The sequence below is a fragment of the Lissotriton helveticus genome, chromosome 6, assembly GCF_964261635.1.
Source record: "Lissotriton helveticus chromosome 6, aLisHel1.1, whole genome shotgun sequence".
Lineage (NCBI taxonomy): Eukaryota > Metazoa > Chordata > Amphibia > Caudata > Salamandridae > Lissotriton > Lissotriton helveticus.
The window spans coordinates 516,687,022-516,709,428 of NC_136067.1; the positions used below are offsets into that span (position 1 = coordinate 516,687,022).

At 39.7% G+C, this 22,407-nt stretch overlaps 1 protein-coding gene across 1 annotated transcript in view; it reads right to left on the bottom strand.

Annotated features, from left to right (window-relative positions):
• COL21A1 (collagen type XXI alpha 1 chain) overlaps window positions 1–19,379 on the bottom strand; it is a 388,231-nt gene extending 368,852 nt beyond the window's left edge. The window contains exon 1 of the mRNA XM_078646805.1: window positions 19,250–19,379. The gene's annotated coding sequence lies outside the window, so the exon portion shown is untranslated. The remainder of the gene's footprint in view (window positions 1–19,249) is intronic.
• Between the last annotated feature and the right edge of the window lie 3,028 nt (window positions 19,380–22,407).

The following is a 22,407-nucleotide window of genomic DNA, read 5'->3' on the forward strand; positions in this document are numbered from 1 at the left end:
GTGCGGACCGTTTTTTTCTTCCGAGGAAGACGAGTGTTTTAATGTGAAGCGGCTTGGTTCTGCCGCAGGAGAACGCACCCACTGTGAGCGCTGCGTGAGCCGGGGAAAGGAACCATTTTGGAGGTATATATGTATATACACATATATATATATATATATATATATATATATATATATATATATATATATATATATATATATAAACAAAGATCCAGTTACACGAGCAATAAAACTCTCTGGAGCCGTGGCCTCAATGCAGACAGACGATCTTTATTGAAACATGTGCCCAACGCGTTTCCCAGTTACCTCACTGCTTATTCACGGGTATATTTTTTATGTTGAACTAACAATATTATTTCCTGAGAGCTGTTTGTCTGATTCCCTTTATCCATTGATTTTAACGAGAGTGTGTTGCAGTACACCTGTTTTGAGAGATTTCGGGCTGTTGTAACTTTCTAAGTGTATTTTGTGAATTGCAATTACCTTACTCGTTGTAGATGTGTGTTTTTTATATTAGCATGTCCCTTCGAAAACCCTCTTTAAATTGCCCCACGCCCCAACCATTTAGTAGTGAGTATTCCCCATGTGAAACCACTCCCCCTTATCCTACAACATTTATTACTAAAACAGATATCTGTGTGTGTGTGTGTGTGGAGCTATCTGCCTCTGTGGAGGAGAGAGAGCTCTACCTCTGTGGTGGAGATCTCCACAAGGAAACAATAGGAGAGGTGGAGGCAGATGTATACGGCCATAGGTTTGTGAATTGCAATTTGTAGTACATGAGTAGTACTACTGTAGTTTTAATGTATGTATTACAAAATGCAGTTTCTGACCCTAGTCCTCTATTTCCGCATCCAGATAGTGTACATTAACTAGCAAGTGAACAGCACTTTCTATTGCAGCCTTTGCTGCTGAGAAGGATGTGACTTCTGCAGGTTGTAGGATTGCAGGAAATTGGTTTTAATCCCCATAAGATACCTCGAAGAGTTAATGTGCATGGGTCTTAGGGGCCAATTACGATGCTGAGCGGAGAAAGTCCGCCCGCCATTGCAGCTGCAAAAGGGACCGCCCACCATAGGTGCGGCGGTCCCGCCATACGAATTAGAATGCGCCCACCACACTGGCGAGCGCATCCTGTATTTTAACATTGCGGCGGGTGGCAGCACCGGCCACAATGTTAAAATACTTGTAGTGCTTTTGTATGTACAACGTGACAGGCACTGTGCAGTGCCTGCCACCTTGTACATGCAAATGCAAGGGGTACCATGGTACCCCCATGTGCAGCAGCCATGGCGGCCCGCAATGGGCCCCAAAGGCATTCTATGCCTGTCTTTTTGCGGCAGCATCACCGCCAAAAAAGACAGGTATCCTAATACCCACGGCGGTGCATGCACGGCACCGCCGCCATAGCCCCATTGTACCTTGTCCCGCAAGACGGGTGGAAAAGGCCCGCCTTGTGGGACCTCGGCGGACGGTCTTTCCGCCTGCCACGGTCCCTTTCCCATTCCCATCGCCATCCTAATTTGGCGGTGGGAAAATTCAGGGTGATGGCGGGAAGTCCGCCACCGCCGGCCCAGCAGTGGCGGACTTACCGCCATCCTAATGACCCCCATAGACCTCTGTGTAACCTGTGGGCCACAGGATTTAGTATTAGCAGAACTGTTCATGTAATTCATGTATGTGCTTCTGAAAACCCTTTGGAACATGTGGGTCAGAACTTCAAATGCTGGTAAGGTAGCTCAGTACACAAAGCACTAACTACAAAGAACATGATACACCATGCAATGCCTACATGTTAATAATGTTAGTGCTCCCTCAAATACTCATATATAAACATAAACTGCTTATACAATGTATTCAGTTGACACATTGTTTTACCCATCTAAACTAAAGTTTCAAACTAAATTATCTATCTGAAGTATTTGCTATCTTGCAATATTGTGCTATACACATTTAATTCAGTTTTTCTTTAGAAATACTTTGGGTCTCCTGTAGGGTTTGGCAGAATTGGAGATCCACTAAAAATCAGCAGTTCCTTCAGCCTTTTAAATGATTGTATCTCCCATTTTAAAACCATCAGAACCGTTGTCTTCTTACCAGTGGAGCCTCAGCTGTCCACTCAATCATGAACCATTGGTTCAGTACTCTGTTTGCCACTGGACTGTCAAAGAATATTCCTGCCCAAGTCTGCCATTAAAGACATTGCAGACCCAGGCAGCATACATTGAAAATTGTTCTGATGCACAGGGAGAACACTCCATCTGCATCAGGGCCATTGTTCTTTGTTTACTGAAACAAAAAAATAATTCCCATGAGTGGCAACACAAATGTTTTTGGTGGCCAGCATTCCTTTCTCTGTTCAGTTCATCCATCACACTGCCAAAGGCACTGAAGGCATAGACCCTGGCAAAATCTCTAAATATGCCAACCTGTCCTCCAGCAGAGAGGCAGATGCTAGAGTCTCCAGCAAATTGGTTGGCCGCCATGTGCCTGCCACATGGATAATTACCCCCTTTGCCTTTTGATAGAGCTTGCCATGTACGTCATTTAGGGGTCACCAGTGATTGCAGCTATGACCCCTGGCTTGCTTTTTGTGACCACTAGCACAGCCTTTGCTACCCCTGGCCTGATAGGTGGCGAGAACAGAGGTCTGGCTCACCTCTCTGGCCGTCAGAGCTCCTACCTACTTTTTTTTGTGTCCATTTCTTTTTTACTACACTAATAGCAAATAATAGGCTACAAATTCACTAACGGTGAAAAATACTCATGGATTCACTATTGGTGCAATAAAAAAAACGAGCACCAGGAGCTGAAATGTGAGCTTCACTGACAGCTGGAGTTAGTAAAAAAAACTTTTAAATTTAGGCTAAGTGTGTGCCTGTAGACTGTGTGTGAGAGAGAGTGTGCGTATATGTGGGCGTTGGTGTGTATGTGTGAGCATATATGTGTGCGTGAAAGTGAGTGAATGAGAGTCAGTGACAGGTAGTGAATGAGAATGAGTGAGATTGGTTGTCCTTAAGTGAATATGATTTTGTCCAACTGAGTGAGAGTAAAAGTGACTGCAAATAGGTGAGAGTGGGCGAGACAGAATGAATAAGTAAGAATGAGTACCATGCAGTGTTAGAGAGTCTCTAAGCAGTGACAGTGAGTGAGTGTAACTGTGTAACTGTGTGTGAGAATTAGTGAGTTGGAGTTAGACAAAATCCATTAGAATGAGTTAGAATATGTGAGAATGGGTGGGTACTTTTGAATGTGAATGAGTGGGTGTAAGCATTATGAGTGGGTGTGAATGAGAATGAGTGAATAAGAGTAAGAGAGAAGTGAGAGCAAGTGAGAATATGGAAGTGGGAGTAAGAGTAGGATAAGTGAATGGGAGTGAGAAAGTATTAGTGAATAAGTGAAATAATGGGTGAGAGTTAGTGAGTGTGAATGCATGAGTTCATGAAAGTGAGTGAGAATGAATGAGTGAGTGCAAGTGAGTGAGAATGAATGAGAGCAAGTGTGAGTGAGTATGAGTGAGTGAATGTGAGTATAGGTAGAAATGTGGTGCAATGCTTACATTTTGCTATTGTCTCCGACATACTAAATTTAATTCTTGGATCTAGAGACACCTACACAAGATACTGGTGCCGGCATAATATAAGTAATTCTTAGCATGCCAGAAAACTGTGACAAAATACTGCCATGTGCAATTCAGCACACTAGAGTTAATTAGAGCACATGGCAAAATAATGGTATTGGCATACTTGAAGAAATTCTTGCCATAGGAAGCGTCCATAGCACAATGCTGTTGCTAATACACAAGGTAATTTTTGCCATAAGGAAGGATAACTGTGGCAAATGAGAGAGAGTAACCATGACACAATGCTAGCCCCGACATACTAGATATGATTATGACCTAAGGGTCACCAATGGTATATGGACAGGATAGCATTAATGGCAACATTCTGGCATTTTGTATTTAATTTGTGTCATAAGCATATAGAATGCACTCAAGACAAAATGATGTCCCAACTCTAATGGATGTAATTTTTCATATATGATGGTACCCATAGCATACTTTTAATAAAATGGGGTCAATTCCTGGGAAGCATCTGGTTCTGCTGCCTTGGCACACCTTGCAAGGACTTGAAAATGTAATAACTGCCCTTACAGAGCCTATGGCTTTTTAGCAAATGTATATGAAACGTATACTTTAAAATGCTCTATTTGACCCCCATCTTTTTCAGACTGTTCCTAGGGCAGAACACCCACCCCAAAATCACGCAAGAAAAGGTCTGACTCACTCACTTTGCTTTCTAGCTACAATCCAGGGCATGTACTACATCCAATCACTTTAAAAGATCGAATCACTGACAGAATATCGAGATCAAAAATATCGAGGTACAAAAATATCGATGCAAAAATATCGTTGTCCAGAATATCAAAGTCCTATCTACATAATGGTAAGTACAAAAATATTGGGGGGACAATATCATTGTCTAAAATATCGTTGTTAAAAAGATCGTGTTTTATTATGTTTAAAAAATAATGTAAAATAAAGAAAATAATACATATAATTAAATAAAAACATAGAATAATTAAAAAATGTTTAAAATTGTAAGTATTACATATAATGTAAAAAAATAAACATACATATATAATATAATATATATGTATTTGCTTAATAATATTAATAAATATGTATTTTATTACATTAAAAATTGTTAGAAATATGTTAGAGATTATAAATACATATATAAACATATACACCAATAACATAAAAGTAAAAATAAATAAAATAAATTATATATATATATATATATATATATATTCACAGAAAAAACCATAGGTTATAGACCATATATAGTTAGGAATTAGCATTTACAAAACCTTGAAAATTCACTGAAAAAACCATAGGTTATAGACCATATATAGTTAGGAATTAGCATTTAAAAAACCTTATTTTACTCACACAAAACCATTGAAATTCCATATATAGTTAGTTGCACTAACTATATATCGCGCACCCGCAATCCACTGCTGATGATGTCACATATTACATCATTCATGACATGGTCAGTGACATCACTGATTACATCACTGATGACATCTCAAATGACATCACTGATGACATCACTGATGACATCTCAAATGACATCACTGATGACATCTCACTTGACATCAATGATCACATCACTGATGATATCATTCATGTCATAATACAATGCATCTCCTCACACTGTAATATAACCTCCGTTACACCCAGTGTTAAATAGAGAGTATCATTTTTGAAACCATTGACACACCAATACTAGTTACTACATACGCACTCACTGATTCCTATGTCTACACACACATTCACTCATACAATCATTCATACATACAATCACTCATCTTTACAACACTATCATATGCACTCATACACCTATACAGACACTCACACTCTGCCACTCATCCATGGAGTTACTCACACACCTAGTCAGTCCTGAAAAGAATCAATCACACTTCCATTTTCTCATCTATACAGTTAAACACAGAACACCTTACATTTTTGAAACATATACTAACACATAGTTACTCTCTTATAGAATCACTGATACAAGTACACATTGATCTGCACAGAGTCACACACCTCCCAGCCAGCCATACACACACTCAGTCTCCCATACAAATACTTGTGCAACCAATCAATAACCCATATAGCTACTTATATAGCTACTGATCAACACATGCAGCAGCTTGCACAACAACAGACATACTGATGCACACTTTCAGACAGTTTAGTCACTAACCCGTGCATTCAGTAAGACGCATTTAATCACTCACTCATACAGTCAATCACGCACCTACTAAAACCTTCATTCAGACACTTATACATCCACTCATTCTTCAATATGTAAGACATATTTTAACTTTACAGAAACATAGTCACTGGATGTTGTCATCAGTGATGTCATCAGTGATGTCATTTGAGATGTCATCAGTGATGTAATCAGTGATGTCACTGACCATGTCATGAATGATGTAATATGTGACATCATCAGCAGTGGATTGCGGGTGCGCGATATATAGTTAGTGCAACTAACTATATATGGAATTTCAATGGTTTTGTGTGAGTAAAATAAGGTTTTTTAAATGCTAATTCCTAACTATATATGGTCTATAACCTATGGTTTTTTCAGTGAATTTTCAAGGTTTTGTAAATGCTAATTCCTAACTATATATGGTCTATAACCTATGGTTTTTTCTGTGAATTTCATTGGTTTTTTAACAGCTAATATCTGTAGCTGTAAAATGTATTCTTCTTTAAATCCAAAAATATATTTTATATGTTTATGAATAATTTTTTTTTTAAATATTTTTTTTTCTTCGTTCCCGCTTCGCGAATCGGGAAGCTTCCCGTTAGCTGACCTTGATGCCGCGAAATAGACCGCGAGCCGGTAAACGTTTCTTTACCGCAAGTGCCGCGTTAGAAAACAACATCGTGACGCCTCCCGTCCGCATGACGTTTCACGTTGTCGCGTGATACGTCATATGACGTGCTACGTTAGCGAACTGGTACGCGAAGCGAGTCGCAAAGCGCAGGTTTCTAGAAGCAAACCGGGAGGCCCTGCAAAGCGCTTAACGTAAACACAGCAAGTCATGTGACTTGGTAATAACACTTTTCATTGGTTCATTTCACTTTTGGTTTCCTAATGATGTAAGACTAGGTCATATAATCTAAAATGAACACTTTTGATTGGTTGAGAACTCTTGTTTTTCCCAAATGATGAAAATCCCTCCTTCTTTCCTCACTCTGACTTTCATCATTGTGAGAGAAAGACCCTTTGTGATCACTGAGCAATGGCTTCTTTAGTAGCTTCAGCTGGTGCTTCCCCACCACCTCCACCACATCCAAGGAAGAGTGGACCACCTGCTCAAGTTGTAATTCAACAAGAAGAAGAAGAAGAGGAACAGGAGGACGAGCACGAAGAGAGGCAGTTTTTGCCTGAGCAGCCCAGGACGTCTCACCGGAAAGAAAACTTCATTTGGCAATTTTTTAAAATTCCCAAAGGTCAGAAAAAAGTAAATGCAAGATACGTAACTTGCCTTATATGTCAAGATAGACTGTCCAGAGGGACCGACAAAAAATACAGTTTCGGAAACTACACAATGCATCGCCATATGACTAGGTGGCATCCTAACAACTACAGTGCTGCACAGTTTCGGAACGACCTAGATAATCTCCCTATTATGGCCAGAAGATCTGTTGTACCGGAAGTAACGGGACCAGAGGGCAGGGAGATGGTGCCAAATATACAAATGAGATTTGGTGATGTAAAACACATCTGCGCATTTTGCGATGGATTCATTTCCTACGGAGAAAAAAGCATCACTCTGATCAACAGAGCTATTGACTATCATATGCAAGTTTGTCCGAAACGCCCAAAATAATAAATACTTCTTTTTTTTGTTTTGTTGCTCCTGTTGAGCCCTTTACAATGAATCGTTTTCATTGCCCCCTCCAAGAAAAACCCAAAAAAATATAAAACTGTTCCGAAAAATTCAAAAACAGTAAAAAAATGTTCAGAAAAATAAAAAAAAAAGTTCTTTTCAGAACTACCTCCCCGTTATTAAAAAATTGGTACAATATTTGGAACTGTGCCAACCTCTATTTCTCTTAGTTCGCTTCCCAGTTCGCTCGCGGGTACGCGAACCGGAAGCGACCCAAAAACAGTAAGTATAAGGGAAGGAAACAGACACTTATGTTAAAAGAAAGACAGCTATAAGGGAGTAAACTAGAGATACCATTACCCGTAATCCACTGCTGATGATGTCACATATTACATCATTCATGACATGCTCAGTGACATCATCAGCAGAGGATTGCGGGTTTTTTGGCAACATGCCTTATCCACGGTTTAATAACGCTGCCTTTTGCTTTATATAAGTTTTCAAATTGTATGAAATATATACCAATAGGTCGTTATGAACCTTTAGGTAGTGCTTTTCTTCATGAGGTCTGGTCGCTTCCATACACATACAGATGTTTCAAAGATGATCAAGAAGTTTATCTGAATGGAGAGGAATGCACTGAGACGCCAGATCATTCACTAATGTGTAGGCACATACATTTACACGGTTCATGCAACAAACACCGACCAAATATGGCTTGCGTGTTGCAAGGCACGCCAGTTCCTGCTATCATCCCCACGTTCAAGTTGTTGGAAAATGGTAGTTATTTGATGCTCAATAATGAAGATTGTTCTGAGTTAATTAAAAGTATTCCTTTTATCGTAACAGTAAGTGAACGGGTTATTTGCTGCAGAAATGTTCTATTTCCTCCCACACATGAACATAGGGAGTTTTCAATCTGGCCACAAATACCAACCTTGAGACACGTTTCAACGGCATGGCAAGAATAAGAGCTCTTTTGTCTCAGAGAGAGGTGGCCTTGAGTTCGGCCCGTGAAACTTTCGTACTTCACATAGCGAACACCCATACAGAGGTGCAAAACCTTTTTCAATTAACATTTGCCTTTCAATTTCAGCAACATGTTTCCGACTATCTTTAACGCATCCTCCACAAAGTCCCTGGTGCACTTTTTTAAAGTTGTTACCAGTGGTCTCGTGACTTCATTTGAGAAAATCTTTGGAGTCATCCCTGCTTCCTTTCATTGTATTTTCTGCACTCTGGTTCGTAGATTGGCATTTTTACTTGCATTACCAGCGGACGCTCTTGTGCTTTTTTACATTTTTAAATATGGATGTCCCTCCTATGCAACCTCCGACCCTGCAGCTGCTGACACTGTTCCGCAATCGCATGCTAGAATATTATGGCACAATGCCGTTGGCGATATTAAGCACGGCATATGGATTATCTTTTCGGTTCTCCTACTTCACCTGTGTCCAGCCTGTATTTCACTGCCTGACCTGTGATTTCGATTGGGCCATTGATTTGTGTCTCTGCGGACCGGTTTCTCCTGACGTCGACTTTAATCAGCTGATGACTCCTATCATTACTCACGAGTTGGTTTGTCCTGGCGAAAGGATTATGGCTGTGGCATTGATGCATGGACTACTTGGTCCCTGGAATTTACTGGCGGCAGCACAGTCTTTCTTGGAACAGAGCTTTCTTGAAAACCCACCGAGCTGTCCTCTGATGGTGATAGAGGATCCGGTGCTGGGAGAGCACGTATGTTCTTTTCCGCTTTTAAATTGGATGGCTGAACTGTTTTCGGATGAAGACGGTGACTTCCTATTGGAGGCTGTTGCAGCTTATTTTGCATACACAGTTATGTCATAGACCTTTTTCATGTTTGATATGCTGAGTACTAGCATTTCATTGACAATTCATTGACTTATTTGTCAAGTTTTTATTATTTACCTTGCCTATTGGCTTAAGACTCGATAAAGTACTTGGCTGTTTTATTTTTCTTTAGCATTAAATTTTCCTAGTTTTTAATGCTTTACCTTGCGGACCGTCCACATATAAACTTGCAATCTGCTCTCATGAGATGGCACTTCTATTATCTTATTCAGTTCGTTTCCGGATCATGAGGAGGTGTCATCTAGGTCCTGGATATCTTTACACCGTGTTAAGTTAGCATGGGCTCATTACCGGTTTAAACGCCATTTTTCCTTTTTTGCAACTTCTGCACACGACACTTAGTTGTTGCTTTAGCTTTCCACCTAGTAGTTCATCGTGGTTTACATGAGAATAATATGTTATTGGTCTACTATCTGCTTTACTTGTTAAACTATATCTGTACAGCGAGTGCTAAAGTTTCAAGAACAACACGATACAGAATTGTTATGAGGTCTGATCTCCACGACTTCATACTCATAACATAAGTGCAACTTCTGCCAATTCTGGGCATGAGGCGGGTTTTATATTGCTTTGCCGAACACACATACACAACAGTTGATGCGGTTCACATGAAGAGAGAGCTGGTGTATGCTGATGTGATTCCTTCAAATCTAAGACACTAAAGTATGGGCACGCCCTAAACCAACACAAAGAGACCTTCTTAGCAAATAATATAATATGTGTATTAGGGAGGGTGAGATATAAGCAGCCGCGGGCCGTGGAGGGAGTTACGGTGAAGCAGGGAGGCGGGGAGGGGGAGAAGCAGGGTGGAGCCCTCTCTACCTTGCCCCTCCCCCTCCCCGCCTCCCTGCCCCACCGTAACTCCCTCCACGGCCCACGGCTGCTTATAAGTGTTGCTAACTCTTATTCATTTACAGCATGTTAACATACTGTCACCATTCGCTTTTTATGTACTAGTAACTATGCTGGTAATTTTGCTACTGATAATATGTGTACTTGTATTCTCCACCCTGCTTCTCCCCCTCCCCGCCTCCCTGCCTCAACGTAACTCCCTCCACGGCCCGCGGCTGCTTATAAGTGTTGCTAACTCTTATTCATTTACAGCATGTTAACATACTATCACCATTCACTTTTTATGTACTAGTAACTATGCTGGTAATTTTGCTACTGATAATATGTGTACTTTTATTATCTAAGGTACTACGCCTGAGAAGACGGCATTAGTAAATAAACATTTCAAATACACATCTGTTCTTCTTAACTCCATGTTCTGGTTTCTAAGAAATCTATAACGACCGACTGTTCATGAGTTCCACGTATCCTGAGGTACTATAAGTTCATATTCTGGATTGTCTAAACATTGAGAGTTTGTTATATCCAATGTGACACTGTACCTAGCTTGCTAAGGAGTTTTTGATTACTAACGTGAGTTTTGGGACACCCTAATTCGCCGAGGTTCCAATCCTCTGTCCACAGTTCTGTGTGAGAACAGAAACCCTGCGACAGGGGCACCCCCGACCCTTGCTGGAGCTTCATCACACTTGCGATACAACTCCAGCAATGCGCCACCTTTACGGCACAGATACATCACGCATCTGTGCTGTTTTTGCCCCATGATGCGCCGCATTGTAAATGCAGCACACCATAGGTGACGGAACAGCGGCACAGAATGACTAACACATCCCTGGTGATGCGCCAGTCATCATAAATGTATCCCTATGCTTCTTATCTTGTTAGAGATGAACCGCCATATGTATCATCAAAGTTTTTTGCATTTCCTAAATAGCGAACTTTAAGGAATAAATAGCGATTCTTTACCATTCCTAGTTTGCGATGAGCTATTTGCTAATTAGCCGAATGTAGCCCAATGAAGCCCAATGTAGCCCAAAGATGGCCGCCAGACACACAAAAAAACAAATGTAGCCCAAATATCAGCCAGATGTAGCCCAACTATAGCCCAGTGACAGAATGACCAATCAGCTTCGCAAACCTCCGTTACGCGAAGCGGAGCGCTGTTACAGATATATATCTTTTTTTAAACGTTAATTTCTCAAAATCCACTGGAGCACATATATTGAGACCTAGCAAAGGCACATCGGGCTACCAGTCCCTAATATTTTGCCAAGTTTCGTGCAAATCCATTCAGCCGTTCAATTATTATTATTATTATTTTTTTTTGCCCCGCGGGGCCCTTTTAAAACCTCCACATCAAACCTAGGGGGTCAGCGAGGATCTACTATGCCCCCTTATAGTTATTTCCCCCTTTGTTTTGACCTCCTCTTGTCTCTCGATCCTACCGAGAGACAAGATGGCGGCCGCTACGGACTGTTTGGAATGTTGACAGACGCCGGAGAACCAATCAGCTTCGCTTCACAAAGCTCCGTTGCGCGAAAAGTCCGCGAACCAGTGCGCTGCCCAGTCCGCGCTTACAGATATATATCTTTTTTTAAACGTTAATTTCTCAAAATCCACTGGAGCACATATATTGAGACCTACAAAAGGCACATCGGGCTACCAGTCCCTACAATTTTGCCAAGTTTCGTGCAAATCCATTCAGCCGTTCGGGCTAAAAGTGAGGCCAACCGCCCTATGGAAAACTCAATGTTAAAAACACGTTTTGGGACCCCCCTTTTTTCTCGGCCCCCACTGGACGAACCCCCCCCAAATTTTTAAGGGCTGCTCAGAAACAAAATGTGCCATTTTCCTGAAAATTTCAGCCAATTCCGTCCACAAACGCCAAAGTTATTAGACATAGAATTTTCAAAAAACCCATAGAGAAAAAATCCTAACTATATATACCTACTGGCGACCGCCAGTAGGTAATATATATATATATGTATATATATATATATATATATATATATATATATATATATATATATATATATATATATGCAAAAAAGAAGGAGAGAACTCTGGGTAGGTCTCAGTTTAGGTGGAAAGCAGCTCCTGTTAGAGCGCTCTCAACACCAGCGACACTCCTTCTTTTTTGCATAATTTATGCGTCACTCTATGCTTGAAAGGGTTTTGTTTTGATATATATATATATATATATATATATATATGAACCCAATCCTGTGTTCACAATCCTTTCGAAAAACAGGCACCGACTCCGTGGGATTCAAATCAAGGGTCTTTATTTGCAAGAAAAAACGATCAGACGCGTTTCGGCAGACAGGTCCACCTTGCTCACTACATCTGAGTTCACCAAGTGCATGTACAACATTTATAGTGCCTACTGATAACCCATTGGTTCATTCTGAAACGACAAAACTGACTTGTGACACAGTGATAGACATGGAAGATAATTTCGTTTTTTTGGAGAGTCATGTATTAACAAAATAAAGCAAAAAGTATATAGTGCACTTATTTACGTTTTAAATCATTTTCGGTTTCAAAGATACTCTATTGAAATAAATTAAAACAGTTTGTGCATGTTTTCACATTAAACAGAGAACAGACAGAGTGAAGAGTCACTGGGCTATGTGGCAGTGAACATGAAAGAAAGATTGCGCTCTCTATATAGGCTGTCAGCGCATGACCACTCTGTAATTTTCCACCCGCATTGATGGTTGTGCCTCGCGTTTAGACAGGAAGGTAAGAGAGTCTGTGTATCTGTTTGACAACTGCGAGGATTTAGCTGAGAGCATGTTTTGAAAACAATATCACACAAATCTTTTGTCGAACACAAATGCACTGAGTCCATGTATACTTTAATCAGTTTTTTTAGTTTTTTTACTTTCCACGGGGGAGACGGAGAGGCGGGAAGATTGGGGCTGGTTGATTAAACCGGGTTGCCACAATCGTAAACCAAGGTGAATAAGGGTTCAGGGTTTATTTGTTTAGCTGCAGGGATTGCTTGAATGCTAGATAAAATTAGCCAAGTAAACACAAATCCGTGTTATTGTTATGCTTAAAGCAGGTGTTTGCTAGCTTCTGGTGCCATAAAAGCATTGCTCGTTGTCCATGACCTTCCGAGACACATGTTTATCTTGTAAGTGACAAGTTCAAAAACAAACAGCATGGTACGCCAAAGAGACATTAGTGTGTGATGGCAAAATACCGTACATAAGTCTTATTCATGATTGGTACATAATGTGAACAGTGACAAGCATAAGATGCCGTTTTTTTTCCCCATAGTGTGTAGGCACATGAGATACCATCTTATAGCATTCATGAGAAATGATTTCAATAAATGGTTATTGCACCGAAAACAATTCTGCCCAAGTGGGCAAGATAACCATCGGGAAATAGCGTCATAAGTATCACCTGAGCCGGAGTGAGACATAGCATCTTGTGCCTTTGGGTATTTTACTGCTTCCCCTCTCCCATTGTTAAGTAATATGAAATAAATAAACAAACTGGTCCCATTAGTTTCTGCGGGGAAGGGGTTCTGTGATTTAACCTATGAGAAACCAATGACATGTAATCTCAATCAAGCACAATATATATAATAAATTAACATATTACAATATTTTTAATTTTTAAAATACATTTTACACTACATTAACTGAAACAGTAGAGAAAATATTAGATAGCGGAGGGCTAAAAATTACTATTCCCACTCCAGTGACTGCAACAGTGGGGAAAGTGTTGAATAGCGTAGAGGTAAAAATTATTATTCCCACTCCAGAGAGTGCAACAGTAAGGAAAATGTTGGATAGTGTAGGGGTAAAAATTACTACTCGCACTCCAGTGAGTGCAACAGTAGGGAAAGTGTTGGATAGCGTAGGGGTTAAAATTACTATTCCCACTCCAGAGAGTGCAACAATAGGGAAAGTATTGGATAGCATAGGGGTATAAATTACTATTTCCACTCCAGTGAGTGCAACAGTAGGGAACGTGTTGGATAGCGGAGAGAATTAATTTACTATTCCCACTCCAGTAAAATAATAAAAAATAATTAACAAACAATTAATTAATTTTTAAAAATGTACCTCCACCATATTCCCCTATAAATGACACCACCAATGTTGTAAAAAATAACATTATTAACATAATTAATTAATAAATACATAATTAATTATTTAAAATTAACAAACAATTTACAAACAATGAATAATATTTTAATTCACACAATTAACATTATAAATCAATTTAAAATAAATGTTATAGTAAAAAATTGACATTTAGAAATTACATTTATTCCCAGCCTACTCCCCTATCAACATACAACCTGCTCTTAAAAAAATCACACAAATAACATATTTATTAATTAATTAATCATTAATAATAACCAATTAATAAATCATTCACAATATATTATTTACCACAATTTACAATACACATTTTTAAATACATAAATTTTAAAATCAATGAAAATACAAATACATTAATTATTATTAAATTACTTTCAACCCTACTCCCCTATAAACCCACAACACGCTCCTAAAAAAATACCACAATTTACATATTCACCAAATAATTATTAATAATTAACAAACAATAAATAACTATTTATTAAGAAATTATTTACCACAATTAACAATATAAAGTAATAAATACTTAATTTTTAATTAATAGAAATTATTTATTAACAAATATAATTAAATTACTTCCCACCCTATTCCCCTATAAACCCACAACCGCTCTTAAGAAAATAACACAATTAAGATATTTAAAAAATAATTAATAATAATTACCAACTAATTAATAACTAATTGATAATAAATTGATTACCACAATTAACAATATCAAATATCAAATATATAAATATAAATTTATAAAAGATAATGATTTAATTATAATTAAATTACTTGCCACCCTATTCCCCTATAAACCCACAACCTGCAATGGACTAAAAACGCAAAATGTTATTAAAAATAATTAATAATTTTAAAAAATGATTATTAAATTTTCTATAATTAAATTACTTCCCACCCTATTCTCCTATAAACCCACAACCCGCTACGGAACTAAAACACAAAATTTACTTTAAAAAAAAAATGAATAACTTCTAAAAATGTCATACATATATATTTTGTTAAATACAATACTTAACCTTAACCAAAAATATAGAACACATATATTTAAAATACATACTAAAATACATAACACTAATATAAACATCGATATTATTAACAGCAATATTTTTACAAATTATATATCTGAGTTCGAGATTAACAAAAACGATGTTTCCTACCTTCATGACGATATTCTGGTCACTGATATGCCTGATGTTGATATTCTGTCCCTTCGATATATCCAACTCGATATTTTTGTACTTCGAAAATAAAAACTCGATCTTATGTCTGTACACCAAAAGATCAAGTCAGCACCATCATATATATGATATTTAAAATAGACATTTGTCTGTGTTATGTTGTTATAATAGTTATGCAGTTATTATGGAACTTCAGCGAAGCCACTTATTGTAATGTCATCAGAACTAAGGTAATGTGATATCCCTTCCTGGGAAGATTCTGGTTCAAAGGCCATGTGATGTCAGTTTCTGTTATGTCATTAAGGTCCAAGGGAGTGTGAGGTCCCTTTCACTACCACTGGCATTTTGGTGAATAGAAGGCCAGGGAACTTGAAAATGTATTTGACTTATGTACCTCCGTTGTCTCAATAAACTTGTCAATTATGAATGTAGATGTGTTTATTCTCCTGAATTTGCTGCACCTAGTGCCTTGTTGAGTCTACGGGAAATCTATCTGTGCTCCCTCACCTCTAACATAACTCTCCAGAACGTATGCTCTTTAATTATCCAGATATAACTGAGGAGAGTCTTTACTCATTTCCCTTCCAGTACGTTGACTGTGCTAGGAAAGCACAATAAAATAGCGCAGAGCAGATCCTTGTACTAACACCTGCTTTGGGGCAGAGGGAGGGTAGGAGAATGTGGTGTTATTGCAAGGTCTGTGTACTTTAGAATTAATGAATGAAAAAGACTCATATAGAGCAAGCAGCTTGTCCACAAGGAGCCTCCCGGCGCAGGATAAAAGTAAAGCACAGTTACGAGAGTGGGCAGGAAGAGGGACGGCCAGTATTAGGTCTCTCTGAATGGCTGGGTCTTTAAAAGACTCTTGAAAGATTCTCAGATATAGCACCTCTAATCTGATCTGGTAGTTGATTCCAGAGCTTCGGGCCAAGAAGGAGAAGGAGTGTCGACCTGCTGTGGTGTTTTTAATCTTAGGGATGCAGAGCAAGTTTTGGTTACCTGAGCTTAGGGCTATGCAAGGAAAGTATCTTTTGATCTTATCACATATATATCCAGGAGCTTTCAGTTGCTTGGCCCTAAATGTTATCGTCAGAGCTTTAATTTCTATTCTCTGTTTGATGGGACGCAAGTGGAGGCTTTTTAAACCCTTCTGAATAGATTGCTTTTTGGGACTGTTCAGCGCTAATCTCGTTTCGCATTCTGGACTCGTCACTTGTTTAGCAATACTTATGGTGAACTCAGGAGCGGCAAATTGGCGTAATCAAGTCAAGCCAATCAAGTGAAGACGTGATTGGTACATGGACAATCATTTTTCTTTTTCACTCTAACAAGAATTTGAGAGTCTTCCTTAGGGTTTTCAGGAGGGGGAAACCGACTCCTTCAGTGGCATTAGCAAAAGGCTTGAAGGAAAAGGCATTGTCTAACTTGACCTCCAACTTTTTCAGAGTAGGGGATGGTGCTGGGGAAATTCAGATTTCAGAAGACCACAAGTGGGACAAACCCAGTATGGGGGGAGGGGTTAATAAACAGGATTTTAGATTTGTCCGAATTAAAGCAGCGGCAGCTTTCGTGCATCCAGCCTACAACTGCTGATAGGCAACCCTAAAAGTTGGCTATGATTGTGGCGTCAAGATGTCTAAAGGCAAACATCAATTAGGTGTCATCGGAGTAAGACACCACATTGAATCCCTACTCTTGCACAGTTGCAGCAAGAGGAGACAAGTAGATATTAAAAAGGCATAGGCTAAAGGCCTTACCCTGTGGAACACCGAAAACGACCTCATGAAAAATCAATGTAAAGGGGGGGGGGGAGACTTTGCTTGTGGGTGGAGAAATGGGGAAGCAGGTTCGACTCTTGGCGTGGGCTCACCATCTTGTGATTCTAGGCAAATCATTTAATCTTCCTGTGCCTAAAACAATAAAAAAACAGTAATGTGACCTTGTGTAATGTAAATGGTGATCATGTAAGGTTGCTCCGATACCTTCGAGTCGAGTTTGGTGTTATATAAAACTGCAAAACCAGACCAGGGCCCAATTCACTTGGACGTTTAAATATGTTAGTTTGTTGTTTCTACATCAAATCTATGGCGTATATGCTGACGATGTTTACACGCACTCGCTTCCGTTAGAGAAACAGGTCGTGCGATCTGTTGGGATGACAAGGTGAAGAGTGCTTCAGAGACTGAATTCTCAAATCTTTGTATTTAGAATAAAACCAATTTATTATTATTTGAACTCAATAGTATCGATCAGTGTTGCTCAACACACTCTTCTGTTATTGGCAGTCTGAGGCATATATCTAATTGGACAACATACATTTGACAACTTTTGTGATGCAGCTTCACGCGCACCTATTTCAATAACTAAAGTGACCCTAATCCCGATAATTAAGACGTTGTGTACACTACAGCGATGTCAAAGCCCCGGTAATAGGCTCTAAGTGAAGTATCCAGTCTAACAACTCGTCCTGTGTCTCCAGTTTCTCCCTTCTCTGCAAGGAATGACATGCAAACACAGAACTTCACACTTTCTGTTTGCTGTGACATTCCGCCCGTCCTGCCTGCCTGCCACTCTCCTCCGCAGAAGGCACTTGAGGAACGCGGGGCAAGGCAAATTCAACAGTGCACTGCATCAGAGGTTTGCACTCCCTCAAACATAAACTATATTATAAGATCCTATCATCCATTATAAACAGATGTCACACAATGCAGTGACATAACGCAACATGATGCCCCCTCCCTCTGCAGACCGTAATGAGGTGCCCCTAAGACTCCCATATCTTAAACATGTTAATAGCCCTAAATCATATGTTTCCTCTGTAAATTCCGTCACGCAGTGGACACATTCCTAAAACCTACTTTGTCTTCAACATTCCTTTCGTCTATTTTACCGCGCGAATATGATCATGAAAAACGGCAGTGAGGCAATGACATGTGAAGTTAGTAGGGCAGCATTCTAGAAGTTGTAGCTTCACAGACTGTCATTGTATGGCCCAAACAGTACTGCAAAAAAGTAGCACGTTTGCTCTTTTACACCTGGAAATTCATCTGATGATCTTAACTTTGCCCAGTTTGTACTCTTTTTCTGCCACTAAAGTAACGTATCAGTGACTTTGTTTTCACAATTCGTCCCATGGCTCAATAAATATTTTAAGTTACTAAATAAAAAGGGATACGATTACTCTTAGGGTGAAATAGACATTTGCAATCTGCAAGATTATTCAACGAGAGCTGCTGCGGGTGATAAATCTGTAACCACGAGATGTACTGACGTTATAGCAGGTATTACTTTCTTTTATACATTATTTTGTGGAAATATATACAGAAAAAGTAAAAAAAAAATGAGCACGTTAATTCATGAAAACTGATGTAGAAGGCACGTTAGAAAAAAGCAGTCATGTTCAACACTGAATTGCCCAAACACCTAGGAGAAGCATTTGTGAGTGAAGCTGATTATCATCTGAGGCCAACGACTACTGCACAAAAACACACCGACCGAGCCAGTTTCATGCTTTCAATACATTAAACATCGACAATCACACGTGGTTTCTCCAGGCTGCCTGTACCATTAATCCTGCTATGTTACACACCTTACAAGCGCTGCATCTCCATGACAACAGGAACAGACCATATGTGAATACTTCAAAGGTGCATCTTGCTTTCTACTGAAAGTTCAGGTGCACTTTCAAGCACTGCAGGGTGGTGCAATGAAGCTACGCATGCACGAATCACGAACTTTTAGTAGAACGATGTATGCCTGTTGACACCTGGAACTAATAAAGCAAATTGTACTTACTTTGCATACTCTGCAGCAACCGGGGCCGAGGACGCTTCGAGATACCAAACTCAGGAGACCTTCTGGGACAGTGCTCCAGACTCTCTGGCTACACAGAAGTGAAAGAGGGAGAAAGGGCCGGTGAGAGGAGGGAAGGACCAGCCGCTGCACGCTGGCGCACCCTCACACTAGCCACCGGACTGCAGGTTGTTGCTTCACCTCTTGTGCCCTGGGACTCTTCTGCCTGGCCATAGGTGGAATCTGCAGACCTGAGCTGTGATTGGACAGCGCCTTCAAAGACAGATTGGTTAGCAGTGGAAGAGTCAGAACTTACCTTCATTATACTGGTAACATGCTGCTGCTACACTATGCGGTAGAAAGGAGCATTTTACCCACGTCGTCCTTAGCACTTTCACTGGGCCAATCCAATGTCACTTTAACTTCGATTCATGCAAAAAAGTACAATTAATCTGAACATGGCTGAGCAAAGCAGTGGTATGAAATGCTACAGAAAGACTAACTCGTTTCCAATTAGTAAATGTCCTCATTTGCTAAATAAAAATGTAAGGAGTAAGGATACATCAAAATTAATCTGGATGGTATAATACACACTACATTGCTTTACTCGCTCGCTTACTCACTAACATCCTATACTAACCTGCAGACAGATACATCCTTTATTTTCAATAAAACACAGGAAAGATTTGCTGCATATGATGTTGTTTTGAAAATGATTGTTTATTTACTGTTTTATATAGCGCTGCATGTCTCCTCTAGGCTAATTCCGCATTATTTGGATTTGATTTGATTTATGCATTTATATCGCGCACAAATGCCCCAGGGAGGTCTAGGCGCTGAGGGTGTGTGGACCAGGTAAGGTTGCCAAGGTGGTTGTGCAGAACATGTTAGTTGGTGAAGAGCCACATTTTAGCACCTTCCTGAAGGATAGCAGCATCGGGCTGTTCTTTACTGGGACAAGTAGAAGGTCTTCCATGTCTTCACAGTCCCTAACAGAAAGCATCTTCCGCCCCAGCATGTTTTCTTGAACCTGGGAACTTGTAGCAGTTTACTATGTGCAGATCTTAAACTTCTCACCAATTCAAATGAGTCCTCCAGAATAGAGGCCCGGCACCGTGCAGTGCTTTGAAAGCTAAGCATTGGGATTGAAACGTAATCCTTTTGTCCACTGGGAACTAGTGGAGGGCTCTTAGGCCGTGGGAGACAGACTGGAACCTAAGGATATCCAATAGTAATCTGGCTGCCGCATTTTGAAGACGCTGCAACCTTTGCAGGTGCTCTGCTTGGATCCCCATGTCCAGGGCATTACCGTTGTCCAATCTGGACAAGGCTAATGCTGTAACCAGTATTTTTAGGGAGTCTGGCAGGATGAAAGAGCAAGCTTTCCTGATCATTTTTAGGATGAACCAAATGGATGAGATGAGGGTAATGATCTGATTTTCAAATGTCAACTTATCGTCAAAAATAAACCCTTAGTTTTTGACCTTATGCACTGGAGCTGGGAAGCTGCCCAGACCGGAGGGCCACCATCTAGGTGACCAAAAAGATGTATCAGAGCACAGCAGCAAGAACTCCGTCTTACCACCGCTCAATTTTAGTCATTTAGACTGCATCTACAGGTTTACCTTCGTCATGCAGCTTTTAAAGCGATCAGCTATCTCATCACTGTTACTTGAGACTGACACCACTTGTATTCCGCTGTGGGTGTCCGTCTATAGGTTTTCCTGATACATGTCTGTAATGAAGTATATTGTAGTAAATGGCAGCAGACAGAAATACTTCAAAACGTGTATATATTAGCCACAGCTGCAGCAGTCCCAGAGTAACTGCCTAACATAGAATCACTAAGCCAGAAACCCATGCAGGACATTCTACATTCCAATGACATAATATTATAATGTAATAGACCCAAGATCACCACAATATTTCCCTTTTACAACAAATAAAACAGAACAAACAGTAATAAAATAACATAGCATCAATACATCAATTAAATAAATATGCAGTTGGATATATAATATGAACGAAACATCAATCGCGAAACCTTAGAGGTTTGATAACATTTCCTCAACTACTCCTATGCTCAGGTTCAGGATGAAAAGAACACCTTGGCTCAGAAACATCAATATCAAAAGAGGAAGATGAAGAAGGAATAACACGATAATGCAAAGACGACTTGAATGAAACACAAGGATCATGGGGAGGAACACAATGAGTATGCACCTTCACCACTCTTCCCTTATTCCACCATTAATTTCTGCTAGTTCTCACTGCATTCATGGTCACAACCTCATTTCTGACAGGAGGTTTAAATTTCGACATTTCCTTAGGAACATGATTGGGATCCTTGACACGAACCCAGTCTCCTACACGTAGTTTGTTTACTACAGGTTTTACTCTGTGGAGAGTGTCATAATGACTTTTCATTTTACTTTGAAACTCTTCAACTTTGGGTCTCACAACTTTGTCCATATTTAACATGTGATCACTTTTATGCTGATACTCTCTTAACCAGGCAGGACACAATCTCGAGGCAGGTGGCCGTCCTCGCAATATTTCAAATGGTGAAAGACCTGAAACAGCATTTGAACAGTATGTGACCACAACATTTCTTCAACAGATTTACAAAGATCAAACTTGTTCTGAATGGCCCACTGAATGCACTCAACTAGTGTGTGATTCATTTTTTTCTACCAGACCATTGGCCTGTGGGTGATATAAAGCAACACCCTTGTGTTTGATAGCATTGTTGTCAAGAAAACTCTTCATTTCTTTTTAAACAAATTGGACACCATTGTCTGAGACAATTTCTTTAGGAAAACCTTCTCTTAAAAATACATTTTGTAAAAACTTGGTGATGCTAACAGTATTAGGTTATTCTACTAATTTTACTTCCCACCATTTGCTGTAGTAATCAACAACTACGATAGCGAATCTTAACTTCCGTGGAAGAGTACCAAAAGGACCTATAAAATCTATGGCAAATTTGGACCAAACAGTGTTTGGTAATTCAACGGGCTGTAGAGGAACTGCTTCGGTTTAAGACAATTATCACTAATGGCACAGACAACACATCCCCAAACACTGGCCACAATTGCAGAATCCATCCCAGGCCACCAATAACTATCTCTGATTTTCCTTTTAGTTATGGTTTGGCCCAG